Below are 19,132 nucleotides of genomic sequence, written 5' to 3' on the forward strand. Positions count from 1 at the left end.
CTGTTAGGGAATGAAACCTCTGTGAGACTTGCATGGACTTCAAAGCTGGATGATGGTGGTCGTGGTCAGCCAGGATAGTTCTGCCTCTTTAGGATCCTCTAGGTAGGAAGTGTGAGCAGATTGAGCATAAGTATGCTTCATTTATTGCATGCATGGAAAACTCAATTTGTGAGGCATCTAGGAGGCTAGCAGAGAAAAAAATGCTGCTTTTTGATGTCTCCCAGGAAAACAAAGCTGGATGCAAACAATGCTGTGGTCGAGGTAAGGTCTATTTGTAGTTGAAGGAGGATGTTTTAAAACCTGGCTTGTGAGCTGCTGTTCAATAGGTGGGGTATGTGTCAGGGGGTATTTATCACAGTCCTGTCAATTAAAGAAATTCCTTCTCCTTCCCTGTAAGTCTTCAATGTGATTCTTTCTGTGGTTCTTTGAAATAGGCAAATAAATGGTAGGTGTGTTTATGTGTATACTCCCAGCAAAGTATTGGATCTGGCAGATGGAAGAAGATGTGGCATTTTTCTTTTCCCAGATTGAAAACTGCTTTCCAATAAGCATAAAGAGCAATGATCTTTATTTCTACAGTGGTGAAGTGAGTTGAATACAAATCTTTGGAACTGAAGCCTTTTTTTCTTCCTAAGGTCACTTGAATAGTCTGAATGATACCATCACAACTGTTTTCTTTTGTGTGTGAATTGGTTTCCTTGACAACAGGATGTCAAATCAACTTTTCAGCTTTAATCAAGTCAAAACAATATATCCCTTCCATTCCAAAAGGCCTCAAGTCGGAGAGAATTATTTCAAGTAAGGCTTTTGTAGGTCACAAAAGCTTTTTTTCCCTTTCGCTCCCGTGTGCAAATCCAAAGGAGAGGTGATGGTATTGATATTTTATAAAGAGAGACAATGCAAATAGTCCTCAGTTGTCAGTTTGTGTATGAAAACTGTTTTCATACAGAGGTGGCCCAAGATGGAGGCCAAGGCAGAAACAAACAGCTCTGGTTTGGTGCAGAAGCAGAGATTGAGCATTTCTATTCAACAGGGAAATCCAAGCCACTGGCATGACTTTTGAAGAGGTCCTACAACAGAGTGGTAGTCTTTGATTTAGCTATAATTTGGAGTATCTTCTATAAAAATGCTTCGTCTACAATATGTGTGCTATTTCATCATAGCAAAAACAGAGTTGAAAAAAATCCTACTTGGAAAACAATGTACTGATACATATTGAGATTTGCCTTGAATATTCTTCTATTCACATAGGAGTTCTGCAGAAGAGTAGCCCTGTTTGCTGTGAAAGTTAGTGATTTACACCACTCAGTTTTGGATGAATATTGATGCTTTGATACTTTATTTTCACCTCCACCATACCCAATTGTTCCATTTCAATTGCAAGTTAATGGCTACTGTTTGCAAATAGGTGATAAAAGCAGACAGAGAAATAAAGAGGGACAATATATTTTATGGAATCAGAGAAGCAACTACTACAATGTGAGCAGAGGTATATAGAGAGAGATAGTTTTACTTTCTATATACACTTCATATGCATTTGACCACTCTACTGCAATTGCATCATTATGGCTTTACGGAACTGTAAGCATGTATGGCTGATTTGGAGTTAAAGAAATCTGCCAAAATAAGTAATATATTCTTGGCCCAACAACATACTACCAGTGATAGTAGAAAATATGACACAGCCCCCTGATTGCTCTGGGATGATGGAACTTATTCTGCCTTTGACTGTAGCAATGCATTTGGGCATGGGGAAGAATGTAAGAGATCATGACAGACCTTGCTGTGTATAATCAAAGAGTGAGAACAGATTAAAATTCAGTGCCATTTGTGGGGTGACACTCTTTCTTTATGTTGTTTTGCATCTGAAATAGCTTGCAGCAGGTAAAACCCTATTGACTTGAACACTCAACTTCAACCTGCTGTGAGAAGTCTGAAGATGTCTGTAGTAGAAGCTCTGTTTTGTCACTGGTGGGGCTTGGGGCTTTCCCCTTTAATGGATGGAAGAGGGACATGTGTTTCTGGGACTTGGCATCTGGAACTTTACTCAAAGCCTTTTCCTTCCTTCTGCCCTCATCAAATACCTTGGGACAAGCCTAAGGTGGATAGGGCAGGATCTCCTCCTGCAGGGAGCAGCTGATGTCTTCATCATGGGCCAAATTTAACTGAAGAAACGATGTCTTTATTGCTATTTTAATTTCACAAAGTTTTTTAACCCCTCTATTTCTAGCTTTATTCTGCTTTCTGTGGAAAAAGTAATCCCAGGACAAGTATTCTCATCTTTGTTTCTGAAGGCTTATATAAAGAGATAACTTAGTTTTATGAAAAAATCTTATCCTGTTTAATTTCCTCTTTTGCACTGGGGTGGTCAGTGGACTCACTACCTCTCTTGTGGTACTTCCTTTAGTTTGATATTTTAAAGAATTTACTTTTCATATTTCAGCTAGAGAAAATCACATCTGGACAATTATAGGGAAAAACAAGCTTCATGTTGCTGTTTCATAGCTCTTCATAGTTTCTGTTTCACACGTAACATGACAAGAATTTTGGTAGCCTCACTTGCCTGGATTTTTGTTTTCTGAAAGAGCAGAGTATTTTTTGGCTGGTGTCAGGTCTTTCATATTTCATCAAGATTTTTTTTTCTTCTCACTGTTTTTTCCTTTATGTGTTGTGATAAGGTTCTTTGAGTCTATTAAGATTGTTGACCAGCCCCAGAATTGCTGTTGTGGGTTAGAGTTCTCTTTCTTTCATTAACTATCTGCAAATTGTACGGTACAGCAGAACCCCTAACTTTGAACACATGAGTAATCACATTAAAGTCAATGATATTACTCAACATGCTTCAGGTTAACTAGAAGTCTGTCTAACTTGCTGAATCAGACCCATAAAACAATTGCATTTGTGCCTTAAAAATATTTTTAGTGCTGTTGGTACACATAAACACCTAGTTCTATTGTACCTGGAAGAAGTTAATGGGGAGAAAAATATTTCTCCTCCCTCCCTACCCTCTTTTGATAGCACTTTGTATGTAGACAATTTAGTTGCTCTCCTGTGAAATGTGTTAGCCATTCCCTCTGAAATGGAAAATATTATTGCATAAATGGACAGAACAATAGGACAATCTTAATGTTTTTAAGTTAAACTTTCAGGTGCCTTTTTTTTAATTATTATTATTATCACTATGAGGATTTGTTAATAGTAGCCTATTTTTTTAAAAGTTGTCTTTTACAAAAGAACTGAAACCCAAAAAGAACTGAAACTCCTGGCAGAAACTCCAGGGCAGAATTCATGGTACAATGCTACATCTCCATCTGAATCCACACACTTAACCATAATTAGGTGTTGGTTATAGTTGGCTCCAGTGGTTAAATCAAGCTGCTGGAACAAGCCCTGGGAGTCACTTTTGGGTATATCATCATCAGCTTCTCCTCTTGTCTCTAGAGTTAATTGGTCTTAAAAGCATAGCCTTCTGTGGGACTGATGCCTAAAAATTTACCCAAAAGGTGGCATACCACACTGTTCTGAGAGCTGGAATCTGTGTCACTGTTACAGGTGGAATAGTTTTTGTGGCTGCCTGATCATTATTGGAGTGTTTTACATTCTGCATAAGCTGATCTGTGGGCTGCAGTTTATTGGCCAAATTTACGGTACGTTAGTTGACTAGTTTAATTCTGGCATGTTTTAAATGTACTTAGTTCTCTGGAACATTGCAAATTGATACCTGGTGTACTAGTAATGTCAAAGGTATTTATTAATGAGCAGCTCATAGCCACAGACAAATCTGCTGTGTAGACTGTGACCTCCCATGAGAACTGTGCAACCTGAGCTTGTGTACTCTGTGATGGTTCTTGATTTGTTACTATAGCCTCTGACTGTCCCAGTAGGGTCCAGGGACATTTGTGTTCTATGTATACACAGACAGAACTCAAAAGCCCATCAATAAGTCACAGTTCCAGCCCTCAGGGCAGGCAAACCCATTTGGATGGAAACCTTTGGTGCAAGTGGCGATCTCTTCTGTGTGCAAAGCTCTCCCACTCCTCTCTGAGGCTCCAGACGTGACCTGGGGTGGCTGAGCCGCAGGCATGTGCTCGCTGTAGTGCTTTCTCCCAAGTTTGTTTCCTCCATCCAATCCCTTCACGACTCTACTGCAGCTGTTTAAGCCAATGTAAGTCAAAGACCTGATGTAATCTTTTACACTTCGGGAAAGAGAGTGCGAAGTCCAACTGTATGAGACAGGCATTTTATGTGCTCTTGGTAAGGCAGCAAAGGACACTGCCTGTCGCCTGCACCGTGTTGCTGATGCTTGTTTCTGTAGTCACGGTGCGTGCAAGCTGCTGTGATCGTAGCTCCAGCAAATTACTGTTTGTATAGGGGAAGCTCTCCTGGTTGGTATGGCTCCACTGATGGATTTGGCCGGACACAGGACGGCTCTGAGAGACTGGCCAGAACTGTGTCAGCTCCTACGATTGTACCATATCTTAGCATCTGAGGAATCTGATTAAATCTTGGTCTGCTTCTGTGTGTGCATATAGCAGCCTTGGCTAGGAGAAGGTTTCACCTCTATTTTCTCCTGCAGAAGTGTTTCTTCTTGGTTCCTTGCACACTGGTGCTATGCAGCATTTAGCTGTTGAAGCATAGTCCTTGTGAGCTCCCTTTTAGGAGTATTTGAAAAGTGAAGTCTCTTTTGAGAATGTGCTAAAGAGTGTTTTACAGCTAATATACAGCACAGGTGATCTTTGATCTCTGCTGCCTGCTTCTTAGCTAATTAATGGTTAAAATTATAGTTTTCAAGGGAATGAGACTGCTAAACAGATTGCTTCTTCTTATCATGTTACACCTGCATACCACAATGTGTCATCCTCATTCAAGGAAGGGGGAGGAAATATTCTGAGTTACAAAAACTAGTTTCTTAGACTCAATTGCACATTGCTCTACCATCTTCATTATCTACTGGAGCCTGTATTTGTTAAACTTCTTAAGAAGGTGTAAAGTCCCTGTTGTCATTTCCCCCCCCCCCCCCCCCCCCGCCCCTTTCCACCATTTGGAAAGAAGCAGGTGGGGAGCTTTTAAAAGACTGAAAAATCTGAGGCATTATTTCAGTATACCAATCCTCCTAGAAGGTATGGGAAACAGCAGCGTTGTAGATTTAGCTGTGCATATTAAATGCTTTCATTAGAATTTCCTGCAGCACTCAGAAGTATTGATGCAAACCTAAAGCAGATACATGCAATATGCAATGTTCAGTAGCTATTAATGGTCTCTGACTTCACTCACTGTGTATCTGATTATGAACTGGTGTTCCCAGTGTCATGCATGGTAATTTTTTAATGCATTTCCTGAATAATTTCCCCTCAGTCTGCATAGAGGGAGGAAAATGCATCATGCCTCCCTCCGTGTGTGTGTGTGTGTGTGCCCTTCCCATTCTTGGCAGCCTTTGAAGGAGATCAACTTTAATGCTCAATTCAGGTACTTCTCCTGCCTGCCTTGGTCACTTCACAGGAGAGTCAAATTACTGCCTCTCCAGGTGACTCCCTAATGCCAGTTTCCCCTTCTTTCTGCCAGCCCAAAGAAATCCAAAAGCAGCTTGTGACTGTTTTGTGACTGTGCTATGAGAAGCATTGAGCAAAGGGGATTTCTCTTTTCCACAGATGCCACACTGGAGTCTGGAGAAGGATCCAGAGAAGAAACTGCAGATAGCAGCCTGTTGTATTTGCCTGTTGTCTGCAAGCCTAGTACAGGCTGGAGCATCCATGGCTCTGTCCCCTTGTCATGCCACCTGCTAGGAGCCCCAGGATGCATGTGCTGGTTAGACCTTCTCTGCCCATGCTGGGGAGCTCATGGGGCTTCTGCCCCTTAGGACAACAAAGCGTTGCACAGGAATGGATTTGGGATATCTATTAATTAGTTTCTTAAAAATAGTTATATTTTCCTTTGTGAGGATGACTACCCTTTGCCAGCTGTCTACAGAGGCATTTCCTATCGAGTGCTGCCCTCAATGCCGTTGCTCAATGGTGACATCACTTCGTTGGGGTTTGTTCTGGTTTTGGCTTTTTCCATTCACGACCTTGACTTGTAGGATCTGTATTTATGCTTTTTCATACTTCCTTCCCTCCCCCCCTAAATATTTGCTCTGGATTTTTCTTTCTCTTACTTCTCTCCATCCTCTTTAGCCCTATGCTATCTTTCCTTCATGCTCTAATTTTTATTCCTCCCTGTTTTTCTTTTCCATGTTGAGTTGAAAACAGTAACATGACCTGACAATTTTAACGTTATTCCAAGGTTTTTATGTAATTCCATAAATCTCTTCATTACTTTTTTATTGTTTTGTCATATATAGGTTTTAGTTTTTCCTCTACCTTATTAGTCTGGGGATCAATTTTAGTCTACTATATTTTATTAGTAGAAAGGGGAACAAAATATCTCCTTTTTCTTTATTGGTTTGGCACCATCTTAAAATTGCCCTTTTTCTCTGTTTGACTACCTCTCTTCTTTCCCTGGAGAGTCTGCTTTATGTCAGACCTTTTGCTGGCAGTGAACTGGGTATGATTTCAACAGGCAATAGGCAAAAGTATACCCCACTGCAGAGGAAGAAGCTGTTTTCAGCTGTTACTTTGTTCATTTGGTTTTTCCTGTCTTGGGGAACATGGAATGAGCTGAGCCACCATTACCCTGGGGATTGTGAATCTTTCTTTCCCTCCAGTAAATTGAGTGGCTAAACCTGAAGGCTTGTCTTGAAGGAGGATTTATTTTAGTCATACTTATAAAATTCTACAAGTATAATTAAAAAGCTATAGTAATGTCAAAAACCCTCCCATGCAGAGACACAGAAGGTCTGCAATGACAGACACTGCATCAGGGAAAAGACGGACCATGACCCCCAGCAATTATAGGGGGATACTCCCACAGGAGTTTTTTCTAGTCTAACTTAATAAAGATTCAAATCATGTCTTGTCCCAGAATCTCCTCTCTGCCCCATGCAAACAAGCCTGAAAACAGGGGTCTGGACCTTCAAGCTGTTGTTTACTTCAGTGTAGCTCCATTATAGGCATAGAGTCATGACTATTGGAGCATCTTGACCCAATGTTTTTAAGTCTCTCTCATGTTATATAACTTCAAACCTACTGAATAAAATTAGGTTTTGTACAGCAAATTTTAAGACATACCCAGACCTCTTAAAGTAGTTTACAGAAAAAGGAGTGAGTTGGGAGCAATGTTCTGACTGTGTAGGTCTAGCAGCAGAAATTTTATCACTCAGCAATAATCCAAGCTTTTCTGTCAATGTTGGAATCTATTTTATTGAAAGAGGATCTTGGCAAGGACACTGGGAATTGCTGCAGAGTCTTTCAAAGTGACATTATGAGAGGATCTTGGTTCTTCGGGACCTTTTATTGTACAGAACATCTTATGAAATGCTCTGTGTGAAGGGCCAAAGTAAAATGTTACCAAAGCTGCCTAACAATTTTATATGTTCACTGGCTGTCCATTTAGGCCAGTAGGAAATAAGCTATGTTTGGGGCAGGAGAAAGTAGGTCTTCAAGTGCAGTACAGAGACAAATGTTTAACTAGGTCAGATGGTAATGTAACATCACATGGAAAGGCATTAGTTTTTAAATATTAAATTCTATTAAAATAATTTAAATTTTTTTTGAAATAGAGAAGTATATTACAAAATGGGGAGATTAATATTTGAATTACCTAAACTTATCCTTACTACAGACCTATATTTTCTTCTGTCTCAGTGGCATTATATTTGCTTTTGTCCTGTAACTAATACAACTGGATTTTCATCAGTAGTGAAGAACAGAAGCTTGTGAAAGTACCATAATTTTCATCCTGTTCATTTCCTAAGGAAAATATTTAAAGAAATATGCAGTTTGTAAGCCTTGGAACAGACCCTGACACCCCTTTGATACACCACTGTGTTTATACCTACTCCCAGGACTGCTCTGAGCATTGCATTCAGTGTATTTCCCAATCTTTTGCCTCTTCTGGGCTCGCCATTTTGGATATTGGATTTCTGCAGGCACACATGCATTCCCTGCACTGGCTGGCACATGCACGTGGCTTCCCTGCGCTCTGAAATCCACAGGCTGTCCCTGCTGCCGGAGGAGTGGAAGCAGCAGATCACACTGAGGTCAGAGGACAAGGAGTGTTGCTGGCAGTGCTAACCCTGCCATGCAGGCAGCATTGGTCTGGAAGGTCTCTGCTGGATTTAAAAGGCTCCAAGTGAGAAGAGCCTAATCAATAATGGCAGATATTAAAAGTGGTGCCTTCTCATGCTTTCCTACCTTTTCCCCCTTTCTTCTTTGCCTACAGGACACGAAGCATCTGAATCCCCCAGATGATTGCTCATGCATTTACATTTTCATTTGCTTGGTTTATAGCAGGATTGTTCCAGCTTTTGGGAGGGGCAGCTATCAAAGATGTACAGGCACTGCCATTGTGTTTTATTGTTCCAGTCTATTTTTCCTTGTGAATGTAGGTGGGAGTTTTTCAGTGGGTTGGTTTTCTGTTTTTTTTTTTTTTTTTTACTTTCTCTTTCTTCTAAGAATTTATAACCCTTTTATTGTCAGTCTTCAATCATTTTTGATAGATCAATATATTTACTTCAATGATGGTTCATCCTACAGTTGTGCTTGTATTCTTTTTTTTTTTTTTTTGCTTTGTTTATAGGGGTTATGAATAGATGCAGGGATTGTATCTCTGCTATACCTCTGTCATTGCATGAAGATCAGGTTGCTTGAACTTGGTCCAGTGTCTTTATATTTAAAAGGAATATTAGGTGTATACATTGCTCTGTGTTCAAATTGACTGGTTTTTCCTTTTTTCTAAGTAGACTTTGAGCAATTTAAAATGCCTTTTTTTTTTTTAGAAATTTTCTCAGGATTCTTAAGTATGACTGCTGGTGTTTCATGTACACTCAACTGTTTGGAGGCAAGGGCTAGAGGAAACTGCTCCTGCAGACTTCCGAGATCCAGAGGGTTTGGGGAGTAACATAGCAAGGCAGTGTGAATGATAACATGGACTCAAAAATGAGGCAGGTCCGTGGGAATCCTGTGGTCTCCAGCCAAGCAGCTATGACTGAGGCAGAGGGGAGATATTCTTGAGGGCTACATGTCACTCATGTCCCCAGGCAGCCAGATGTGGGCCTGGGACAGCTGTTCAATGCAGCTGTGAAGAGAGCTGAGGAGCTGAGGTGTGCAGAGCAGTGTCAGTGTGATTTGCTGTGATCTAGGTGGGGGTCAGTAGAAGGAGTGGGTGAACAGGACCTGCTGGTGAAGGTGAAAGGATACGCCTGTGGAAGAGAGGGCTACGTGTACTATTCCACCCCCAGGCATTTGGGTTGTTTCATGAGACAGTGAGGTATATGCCATTTGTTATGCAATTGCCCCCTTCTCCCACCACAAAAAAGGGGGAAGCAAAGGGAGTGTGTTTGTCACAGCTGATAATAGGTACAACATGGAAAATGGAAAATACGTCAGCTAGGCAGTGCTCTCACTAATATTACTGTTTGAAACATGATCTGTATCTTATGACTACACATTAAGTATGGGGAAAACCCACTGAACCTGCACAGATTTCAGCGAGGTTTAATAATTTAAGCCAGGTGAGCATATTAGCTGTTTGTAGGATGTAATCCCCATAGTTGCTTTACCAGAGCCATATGCACTCTGGGGTTTGGTACATTCATTTTTAGGCTGAAATAATTTTCCATGTTATGAAAGCCGTGACTCAACTACCTTTCAGCAGCGCGTTGTCCATTTGTAGCAGCAGATTTTCCTGGAAGTCATTACTTTGGAGTGCCATTGTCAGCTGTACACATCACTCCTGCTCTTCTTGTCCTTTGTGGTGCAGATTTGCTCATTGTTGTTAGTGAGGATGTTACTGCTGATACACAAGCTATCAGGTTTTTCTGTTCTTTTCTTTCTTTTCTATCTCTGTTGAATTGCAGTTTCCTTTGTCTTCTGCATGGTGCACTGAAAGAGGTTAGGAAATTTATCATGGTTATTTTTAATGGGTTTTTAAAGTCCCCCACAACACAGGTTGAATTGATTCAGGAAAATTTCCTGGAGCTGTAGCATTGTACTATTAAAAATAATTTTATCATTGCAATTTTTCTGTAAGAAAATACATCTATTTTTTTTCCTTCTATCCTATAACAAAACCCTGCTTTCTAATGTTTCTCCATGGTCAGATATTAGCCATTTCCCTAGATAATTTCGGTTGGTCATGTGCATTTTTATTGTAAAGAATTCTGCTAGTGGTTTCATGATAAATGCATCAAGCATTGGGAAATTACTTTTATTAGTGTACATTTAATAATGCATTAACAAAATAAATGAGTTTGTGTGTGTGTTTATCTTAAGAATGTATAGAAAAAGTACATGCTGCTATAGGTAAAAAATTAATCTTTCCTGTGCGCATTTTGTATGCTGTAGCATAAGAAAAGTACATTCCCAAGAGCTCAGTAGGTGGTTACTGCCTTTTTTTTTCTTTGTTTAGACATATTTTTTTTTTAGGCAGATTGTACAAGAAAAGCAAGTCCCAGTGACTGTCCCCCTCGTGGCCAGTCTGACAAGCCTTTCCTTCCCTAAGTAAGGCTGTGCATTGTTGGCTGGGATCTGTGTCTTTATTGCACGCAAACCAAATGAATGAGTTGCTCATGGCTTCCCCACTTATGAAACCCTGCTTTTAAACTTCAGATATTTTCAGGCTAGTAACCATGACCAAGTTAAATGTCACTTCTTATTCTACAAAACAGTCTATTACATGTGTAGTTACATGAAATTCAATTTCACTTACTCATTCCATCATGCTGTGTTTATGATGCAACCCCCCCCAGTCTATTGAGTCCTATCCATTATTGAAGAATTAAAACATTCTAATATTAAGACAGTATTATTTCAGAAATGCATGCATCTGCATTAACAGAAGCAGAGCAAAGGTATTGAGGGATGGTGTACAATATAATGTAACTCTCTCATTGATTTAAGATCAAAATCCCAGTAAGAAAGAGTAGACTGAAAGAAAATTATGTACATGTTTATTTCAGATACATTCAAAAATAAAATATTGTTTTGTCCACCACTGCTGATCCTATTTACAGGAGGCAGATGAGCTGTCTTGCCTATAAAAAAGTGAAAGATAAAGTGCAAAATTAAAACAAACAGAAACAGCCTGCTGATATTGAATGTCTCTGTTCTGAACGCTGCTTTTGAAGATACGTATGAGGACATGACTTTTCAGCAGACAGGGGTACTTGGTGAGTTCTGAAAGCCTTTTCTTTCCTTCAGGGCTAAACCGGAGAAGTGAAGAACTCCAGTTGCAGTTGAGTTCTGGCCATGATAAGTAAAGCATACATGAGATGAAGGTCGCAGAAAGGCAGAGCTAGGGATGGCTCTTCTGTGTACCCTGATGTCAGGTCTCAGGGAGGAATGATAACACAAACCTCAATTTTATCATAGTCAGAAATGCTTTATGAGAGGCGGAAGTCAGATCACTCGGTTTTGTTTTAGTTGCCCTGAAATGTTTGCTTGTGTGAAGTTTAGTGGTGGGTGTGTAACTATAAACTTTATTACACTTGTGCTTTTATTGTAGTCAACCTGCTTTATCTCCTGCTGTATCTTGTGATGTCGTAGTATCGCAAATGATATTTAAATCCTTTGACCGCCTTCCCGTTTCATTTTCTCCGTATGATCGCACATATGCTCTCCTCCTTTTGTCTCCTGGCCCCAAATTTTTCTTGGATCCTGCACAGTGACACACAAATGCTCCCCTGCTATCTGGGACACTGAGGATCCTCCTTGGCTTCATGGACACGTGTTCAGATATGTCCCCCATACTTTGCTCCTAACTAGAAATGAGCATAAGCATTCAGCAGATCCCTATACCTACCTTATGTGGAAAAAAAAGAAAAAAAAAAATTGAGAAAAGGTTACCTTTGTTTAGATCAAGTAACATTTTCTGCTTATCCTCCTCGGCCATCTTGTAAGTTTTTTCATTTCACTCTACTGTAAAAACAGGTAGCACTGTTGAATATAAATATTTGACTCATACAAATCCATACAAATGAACACTGTGTTCATAGTAGCAAGTAAAGTTTGGAGACACAGAAAATTCGCTATTTTCCAGAGGTAGTCTTCCCTAGAAATAATAATCCAGTGTTCTGGAAATAGTAACCTGATGGTTTTTCCCTCGGGGTATGGCAAAGGAGTACTTTAGTAGTGAATTAGGTGCAAAGAGCAAGAGATGAGACTGTTCTCATGCTGCATCTCGAAAACCCCCAGAAAGGCCGGGCACAGAAATATGCTGAAACCCACAGGAAACGCCTGCTGCACCATCACATGAGGTCAGTCAGGCGTAGCGCACTTTAGCGAGCGCAGACAAAACAAGCTCTGGTGAAAATGCCACAGTCTAAACACGAGTAACAAAACACAGACTAATACAGCCCAGGCTTGGTGGGAAGCACCATGGGAAAAGATTTAGCAACATTCTTCTGGCACTCGTGCTGAGGTGAAGAGCTACGAGGACTTTCAGCGTCACCCAGTCACAATAGCACCATGCACCCACGCAGGAGGAGTGACTGGTTTCTTATTAATATCACAGTACTTCTCATTTCCAGTAGCATCCTGTAAACGCAGTACCCTATTTACAGCTTTCATTTGGCATTAATGAAGTGGAATACTGATGCAGCTAATCAGCGCTAGCGGTATGATGCAAGCACGCGGAGCGGCGGCAGCGGCGGTGGCAATCATCTTAGCCCAGTTGGCAGGATAAAAATAACCCCTGCCAGCCCTGGGAAGCGGCAACTCCCCGGCTGTGGAGGAGCACAGCCCATGACCCCGTGGCTCTGCGCTGCCCTGGAGCTCAGCTTCTGCTGCAGCCCACCTGAACAGAGAAAAGAAACAATTGTTATCCCTGTCCATCCATTTTGCTGCTTCTCTCCCCAACCCCTGAACGTGGGCATGAATTTTTGTACTTGCACTTAGGTCTGGACTCAGATTGCCTCCAAAACCCAAGTGGATGTAGGTTGCCGAATATGCTGTATAATTCAGAGGTGTTTTTTTTTTTTTTCCCCTCTTCGTGGCACTTTGTGAGCTTAATTTAATCTCTGTCATTTCTTATACGTGGGTAAATGTCATCTACTTCATTTCATGAATGAATTAACACAGCCATGCAGAGGCTGTGTCTCCTGCACTGCTCACTTGGAAGGGGGAAGGGATTAGTAAATGTGTGTGACACCCTCAAGCTGCTAAACCCCAGGGTTAGAGATGCTCAGAAACAGATTTCATTTGCACTCTGGTATAAGTTACTTGAAAGACTCTACCAGCTCTGTACCTTGTAATGGCCTCAATCAGCCCTCCTTCTCCTTATTGTCAACCCTAAATATATTACTTTCTTACCACAAGTCTCTTACTGCACCTGACAAGGGAGGAGCTCCTTTAAAAATAGCTGTGCTTTTAGTGGTGGGGAGAAGATAAATAATCCCAGAATTTTCTTCCTTTTTTTGATACTTCCTTAAGCACGTCAGAAAGCAGAGGCCTTTTGGCCAGGTGCGAGTTTGAGATAGCGCAGAGGTTCTTGGTATGTGGAAGATAGCATTTTTAATCCCGGGTGTGTGGACAAAGAGTTGGGTGCATAACCATACAGAGCAGCGCAGGAAGTGTGTGTGAGCAAGCATTTTATGTTACGTGATATTTTTAATGCATCCAGGAATTAAATTAATAGTCCTATGTGCTTATTTTAAAGCTTTCACAACATGAAAAGAAACGTAGCTCATTGAAAAAGGAAGTGAGGAACAATTTATTCTTAAATAGAAATTGCTGTGGCCATGTCTCTTTTTTTTATGAATTTACACAATGGGTTGGATTAGTCTCTGGATGAGGTGTGTGAGTGTGTGTGTGTTGGCAAAGCTGCGCTTTGAAACTTTTCTCTGTGCCTGAGACTTCTCAATGCTACCAGGGCTTCATTTTCATGTGCAGTAATTTCACCTGTTTCTAGGGTGTTGTGGTTTTGGGGTGGTTTTTTTTGGTTTTTCTTAAGTGTTAATGAGAGCTTCATGGTTCTCTAATCTGGAGATACTCAACTTGTGAGTGCTTTATAAAAGTAGTCCAGGGAAGCACCTTGCCAGCTAGAGTCACAGACTAGGATGCAGAACAAGTGGCACAGGAGTTAGTTCCCAACCATCCCAAAGAAAGCTGGCATGGGATTTCCAGGTGTATGTAGCAGCTGAGAAGCTCTGTTCTCACAGGGTGTCAACAGGAGAAAAAAAAGGTGATTGCTGGCAATTCCCATCTCCTCCACACCTGCCTGTCCCCCAGTCCCTCAGATGGAAAATGGAAGATGTTACTTGTTTTCCCCACTGTCACTCCAGGTTATTTAAGTTGTAGGCTCCACAGGCTTAGAATAAGATTTCTGCTTATGAGTAACTCCTGTCAAATTAGGGCATGGGGATCTTGGAGACCATTAGCTGCTAATATAACACAAATAATAATGGGACTTGTGGTACTTGACAAATTTGTCCCACTCCTTTCCTTTCCTTTCCTCTCAGCCCGAAATAACCCTTTCTGTGCAGACTGTGTTTGGGTTTTGCAGCTGTTCATTATGTATTTCTTATTCCTACTCCATCTGAATTGCCTGCGAGCACTGAAAGGGGACAGTGCTATGACAAATCAATTTGCTGGCCTCTGAAATAATTAAGTAAGTAACGCTGGGCTTCAGGCCTCTTTTAAACAAGCATTGTGCTATTCATTTTTATGTTTCTCTGCCTGCAGTGAAAGGGTGTCTCTAAACAAAAGAGGCTAAGTGATTGAGGAACTTCTTTTAGGAAAAGTGTCCTAAGAAAATCAGCCTTTTCCCACTGTATCTCTGTGTCTTTGTACTCCTCTCCTTCTCCCCCCGCTGCCTTTTTTTTTTCTTTGTTCTTTGCTCTTCCCTGAAGAAAATAGTGATAATAAAATATTCTATTTTCATATGGCTCTACAGATGATCTTTGTGTACTTAACCAGACCACAGCATATAGAAAACAAAGCCTTGCTCATTGCCTAACAGCATATATATATTTTATGATTAATGTGTTTGTAATACATGGGACTGAGATAGGAAGATCAAAGTCTTCTGTGAATTGATAGCAGCACTGTAAACAAGGTGAAAGGGTTGCAGGTGTTTCCCACATGGATGTTATACAAAAACATATGGCCCTTTGCCATAAGGTACTGTATGTGCTCTCCACCTTTTCCTGTGCAGCAAGGCAGTATTGCTGCGAGCTTTGCTCAGAGAGCGTGTCCATGACTCAGGACCTGGGAGATGCTATTAGCAGCAGATGACCATGCAGTGTGGCTAGGATGATCTTGGGAGCATGGAAAGGCTAATGCTAAATTGGTCTTTTGAATTAAAAGTAGCTGATTGATCCTCTGTGTCACCTCAGAACAGAAATCTGCATTCTGGGGGTATCCCTGGCAAATATTGGGAAGGAAGATGATGGTCCTAATTGTTTCAGGAGGGACCGAGCAGTCCAGTGTGCCCCTTGTCTCATTGCTCCTACTTCAGCTCAGAGTTGGACTTGGCAGGCATCTCTTACCTCCATGGGTTATCTTCTGTGGCCGTGGCCATGGCAGGCACTAGGTGTGGGGTTGAGATACCTAGGCCACATCTCTGCAGAAAGCAACAGTGGTGCATGAGCAAAACTGCAGATATCATTGCTGGATTGCTGTTTATTCTTGGGGATAAAAGAAAAGTTGCATTTATTAAATTACTAAATCATTGTAAGTAGGGCTGCAACATCCTGGGTTGACCCTGAACACAAGTCCATCACCTCTGTCCTTCTCATTAATTGCCTTGAGAGTGGTGCTTGTCTGCTCTTAGGAATGAAACTGCTACAGCTGGGTGTGGTGGGTGTTTTTAGCCTCTTCAGTTATTAAAACACTTCTGATGAAGTTTAGCTTTTGTTCAGTACCCTGTAACATAACCCCTTCCTTGACCTGTGCACCCTTTGGCAATCTTTGCTTTTTCACAGCTTCTGGGAATAGACCCATGGCCTCTGCTGAACACTTGTGAAAAGCTTTTTGCCTGGCCATCCCAGCCTGCTGGGGCAATGGCTCATCCACACTTTCATCTGCTGGAGGAAGCTCACACTGTCCTTGTGCTGTTGATGTACTGGTACCAGGTCTTTCCTGCCTCACCCTCCAATGGAGCTAAAGCTACTAGTCTAAAATGTGAATTTCTTTCTCTGTTCTGGAGGGCTGCAGTTTAAACTGAAATATAATAGAAAGTGCCCTGACAGCATAATTTAATGAACCCACGCCTCATCTACCCAGGAAAATTTGCCTCCATATGTGGGTCATGAAATTTAGTTTTGCTGGTGTGGCAGTACTACAGCTGATTTCCATGTGGACAGAGGTGCATCGCCCCAAGGGTGCAATACTACATGCATGAATTCTTGCTTATTTGCAGGACTGGGCTAGGTATTCCCAAGTATTTGCTTTCCACCCTTTCTACATGAAAATATTATAAAGTATTGGGTCAAGCAGTGTGATGGTACTGTAGCCAAAGGTAGGACTTCTGTGTGTGAATGAGCCCTGTGAAAAGATTAGCCTAGGAAAAGTTAATAAAAAGTGCTGTCCTAAATTATTCATGAATCCATTTGTGATATACTTGCCCAGAGGCTTTTGTTTTTCTCAAACTCTTATTTATTAAAATCTGACAAGAATATTGGGTTTTGTTCAATAATAAATCTAAGTCTATTTGAGACTAGCGATATCCTCATCCAGTAATACAGCATCAAAATGAAGTTACATAGCAGGGGTGAATATGTTATTTACTTGGGAAGAATAGATTATTGTTCAGGAGGATTTTATCTTTTACTTGCTATTTCGAAACAAGTGAAAAAAACCCAAAACACCTAGTTGGGAGATAGCCTCTTGTTTTGTGACTGAGGCCTTGATCCTGCAAAGGATTTTAAATATATTAAAACTCAGTTAAGCATCTTTCTGGTGGCTTTTCAGGGTCTGAACCTGTGTTTGCTAAATGAAATAGCTCAGGTGATCTTGTTTTGTGTCTAGTTCTACTTGTCCTTTTTCCTTTACTTCAGGGAAAGACCATGGAAGTCATGCTTCTAGTGTATGGATTTTGACTTCCAAAGTGCGTCCATACAAAACCTCATTTTTCGTGTCCTAAAAAAGGTTAGAAAGATTATATACAGCAAGTAGGAGAATGGAAAAAAGGTGGGAAGAGAGCTTTTGCTGTTTGGGATACAATAATGTGTGTGCTTTATAGCAGTCATTTCTTAAAAAAGGCAGAACTTTGCTTAAAAATCAATTTAAGTTTGTTTGTTTTTTTTCCCCCCAGCATTTTCAATTTAGTAGTTGTAGGGTTTTTTTTTCCCCCCCTTCTTCTCCTTCTCTGCCCTAATTTATAACTGGATAAAGAAAGGAAAAGCAGGTGCCTATAGCTAGAAAGTTAGAGAAGAGTAAATGAAAAAGAAAGCGCTTAGCTGTGGAAACAGAACTGGGAGTTCGGGTGACTGGTCTGAGTTGGAGGATGATGAATAGATTTGTTTGGATAAGCTTGGCTTGTGAGTCACTTTCTCATAAAAGCAGCTTGAGTAGGAGATGCTCCTGTCCCAAATTTTTAGTCCTGAATGCTTTCAAGCACAAAGTGCTTGTGACATAAAGACTCCTGCTGTGAGTACCATCCTGTTATCCCAGTGGACGGGAGCTGGAGATTTGCAATTTCCCAGATTTGAAATAAACTAGAAGTGTGTCTCTCCTACACACACATGCTTTGCATGATGTATTGTGGGGTGTCCCTTGCTGGTCAGAGTTAAGCTGTCTGGGTAGAAGACATAATCAGCTTCTGGTTCAAATTTGGAATCTGGTGTCAGGAAATTGGTCCCTGTGGAAAGCTGTTTGTTGCAGGACCATCAGTCACTAACCATTAAATGTGACAAGGAACTTGCTAAACTTGGAGGGAGGAAGAGAAAAGCAAGGTGTGAGCATGAGAGGTCAGTATTTGTGGCTGGTCATCCTGGGTAGGTTCAGAGCAGCACGTATCTTTGCTTTGAGAGCTTGTGTTGCCTCTCTGATGCCAGAGAAACTGTACAAATTACATGCAAAAGGTGCATGTAGGGAATTATCCTCTTTTGCTAAAGTCTATGATCAAAACCCTCTTTAAACTGAGGCCTCAGCTCTTTTGTATGCACCTATGAGGATTCAGAATAAAAGTTTGACCATTAACAGACAGCTGCTTTTGCTGCGGTTGAGCAAACTGGGAAGGTTGAAAAAGTTGTACCTCCACAGACCATACCACCCATATCTAAGGTTCCAGTAGAGCCTGTGAGTTGCATTTGGGAAATAAAAGTTCCTTCTGGAAACCCACCAGAGAAGTAAAGATGATGTCTTCCCTCCTGAAGCACATTGTGTTCTTGTTCTTCTCTGCCATTTGTTTGTTACGAGTTTTGGTGTTAGGGAGGTCAAGTTGGACTGTGAAGCCTTGCTTTGGAATCAAGATATTTGTCTGATTTGTTTGCCCTTGAAGAAATCAGGCTGCTGCAGCCTCATTGCCATGGGAACCTCTAGTTACTATATTTAATTCAGCCCAGGGTTTGCTTGTCTGTTCAGTTGCTGCAGTGTAGACAGGTGATAAGCAATATATCGATACTGAGCTATATCATACCAAAACGATTAGGCACAGATATTACCACGGTATTGCAGCATCTGTGGCACTGCTCTTGTGCTCTGCTATGAGCTGCCTGGTCCTCCTGTGGCTGCGTCCAACCTCTTCTTCCTCTATCCTGGTGGAGAAAAGACAGCACTGCCTGAATAGTCTTTCAGCAATCAACAAAGGTAGGGACTGCGAGCAACCTCTGCTTGCTGGTGGTGCCTCTTCCTCCCCCAGCAGAGCAGCCAAGCATTGAGTGCCTGTGGGCCTTGGAAGGAATGGGGCTGGAAAAGGGATCTCTGCACCCCTAGAAGTTGTAGGGTTGGGATGGGTCCCAGTACCTCGGCAGCATCCACAATGGTGTGAAGCCCCAGAAGGGCAGACCCTGGCTCCACAAGGTCATATTAAAATCAGGGCAGGGAGATAGAGGGTGTACAGGCCCCTATGACCCGTTCTTCTTCTGAAGTTTGACTAA

At 41.3% G+C, this 19,132-nt stretch overlaps 1 protein-coding gene across 4 annotated transcripts in view; it reads left to right on the forward strand.

Annotated features, from left to right (window-relative positions):
• TBXAS1 (thromboxane A synthase 1) overlaps positions 1 to 19,132 on the forward strand; it is a 260,715-nt gene that overhangs the window by 113,111 nt on the left and 128,472 nt on the right. Inside the window, exon 1 of one of the 4 annotated variants that reach the window (XM_042050429.1) lies at positions 18,610 to 18,842. The exons of the other annotated variants lie outside the window; for them this stretch is intronic. The gene's annotated coding sequence lies outside the window, so the exon portion shown is untranslated. Of the gene's footprint in view, positions 1 to 18,609; positions 18,843 to 19,132 lie in introns of those variants that run through there. 4 annotated transcript variants of the gene reach the window in all.

This window comes from Corvus kubaryi, unplaced genomic scaffold (assembly GCF_017639235.1).
Source record: "Corvus kubaryi isolate FWS band 111438036 unplaced genomic scaffold, C.kubaryi_AGA036_p1.0 74, whole genome shotgun sequence".
Classification (NCBI taxonomy): Eukaryota; Metazoa; Chordata; class Aves; order Passeriformes; family Corvidae; genus Corvus; species Corvus kubaryi.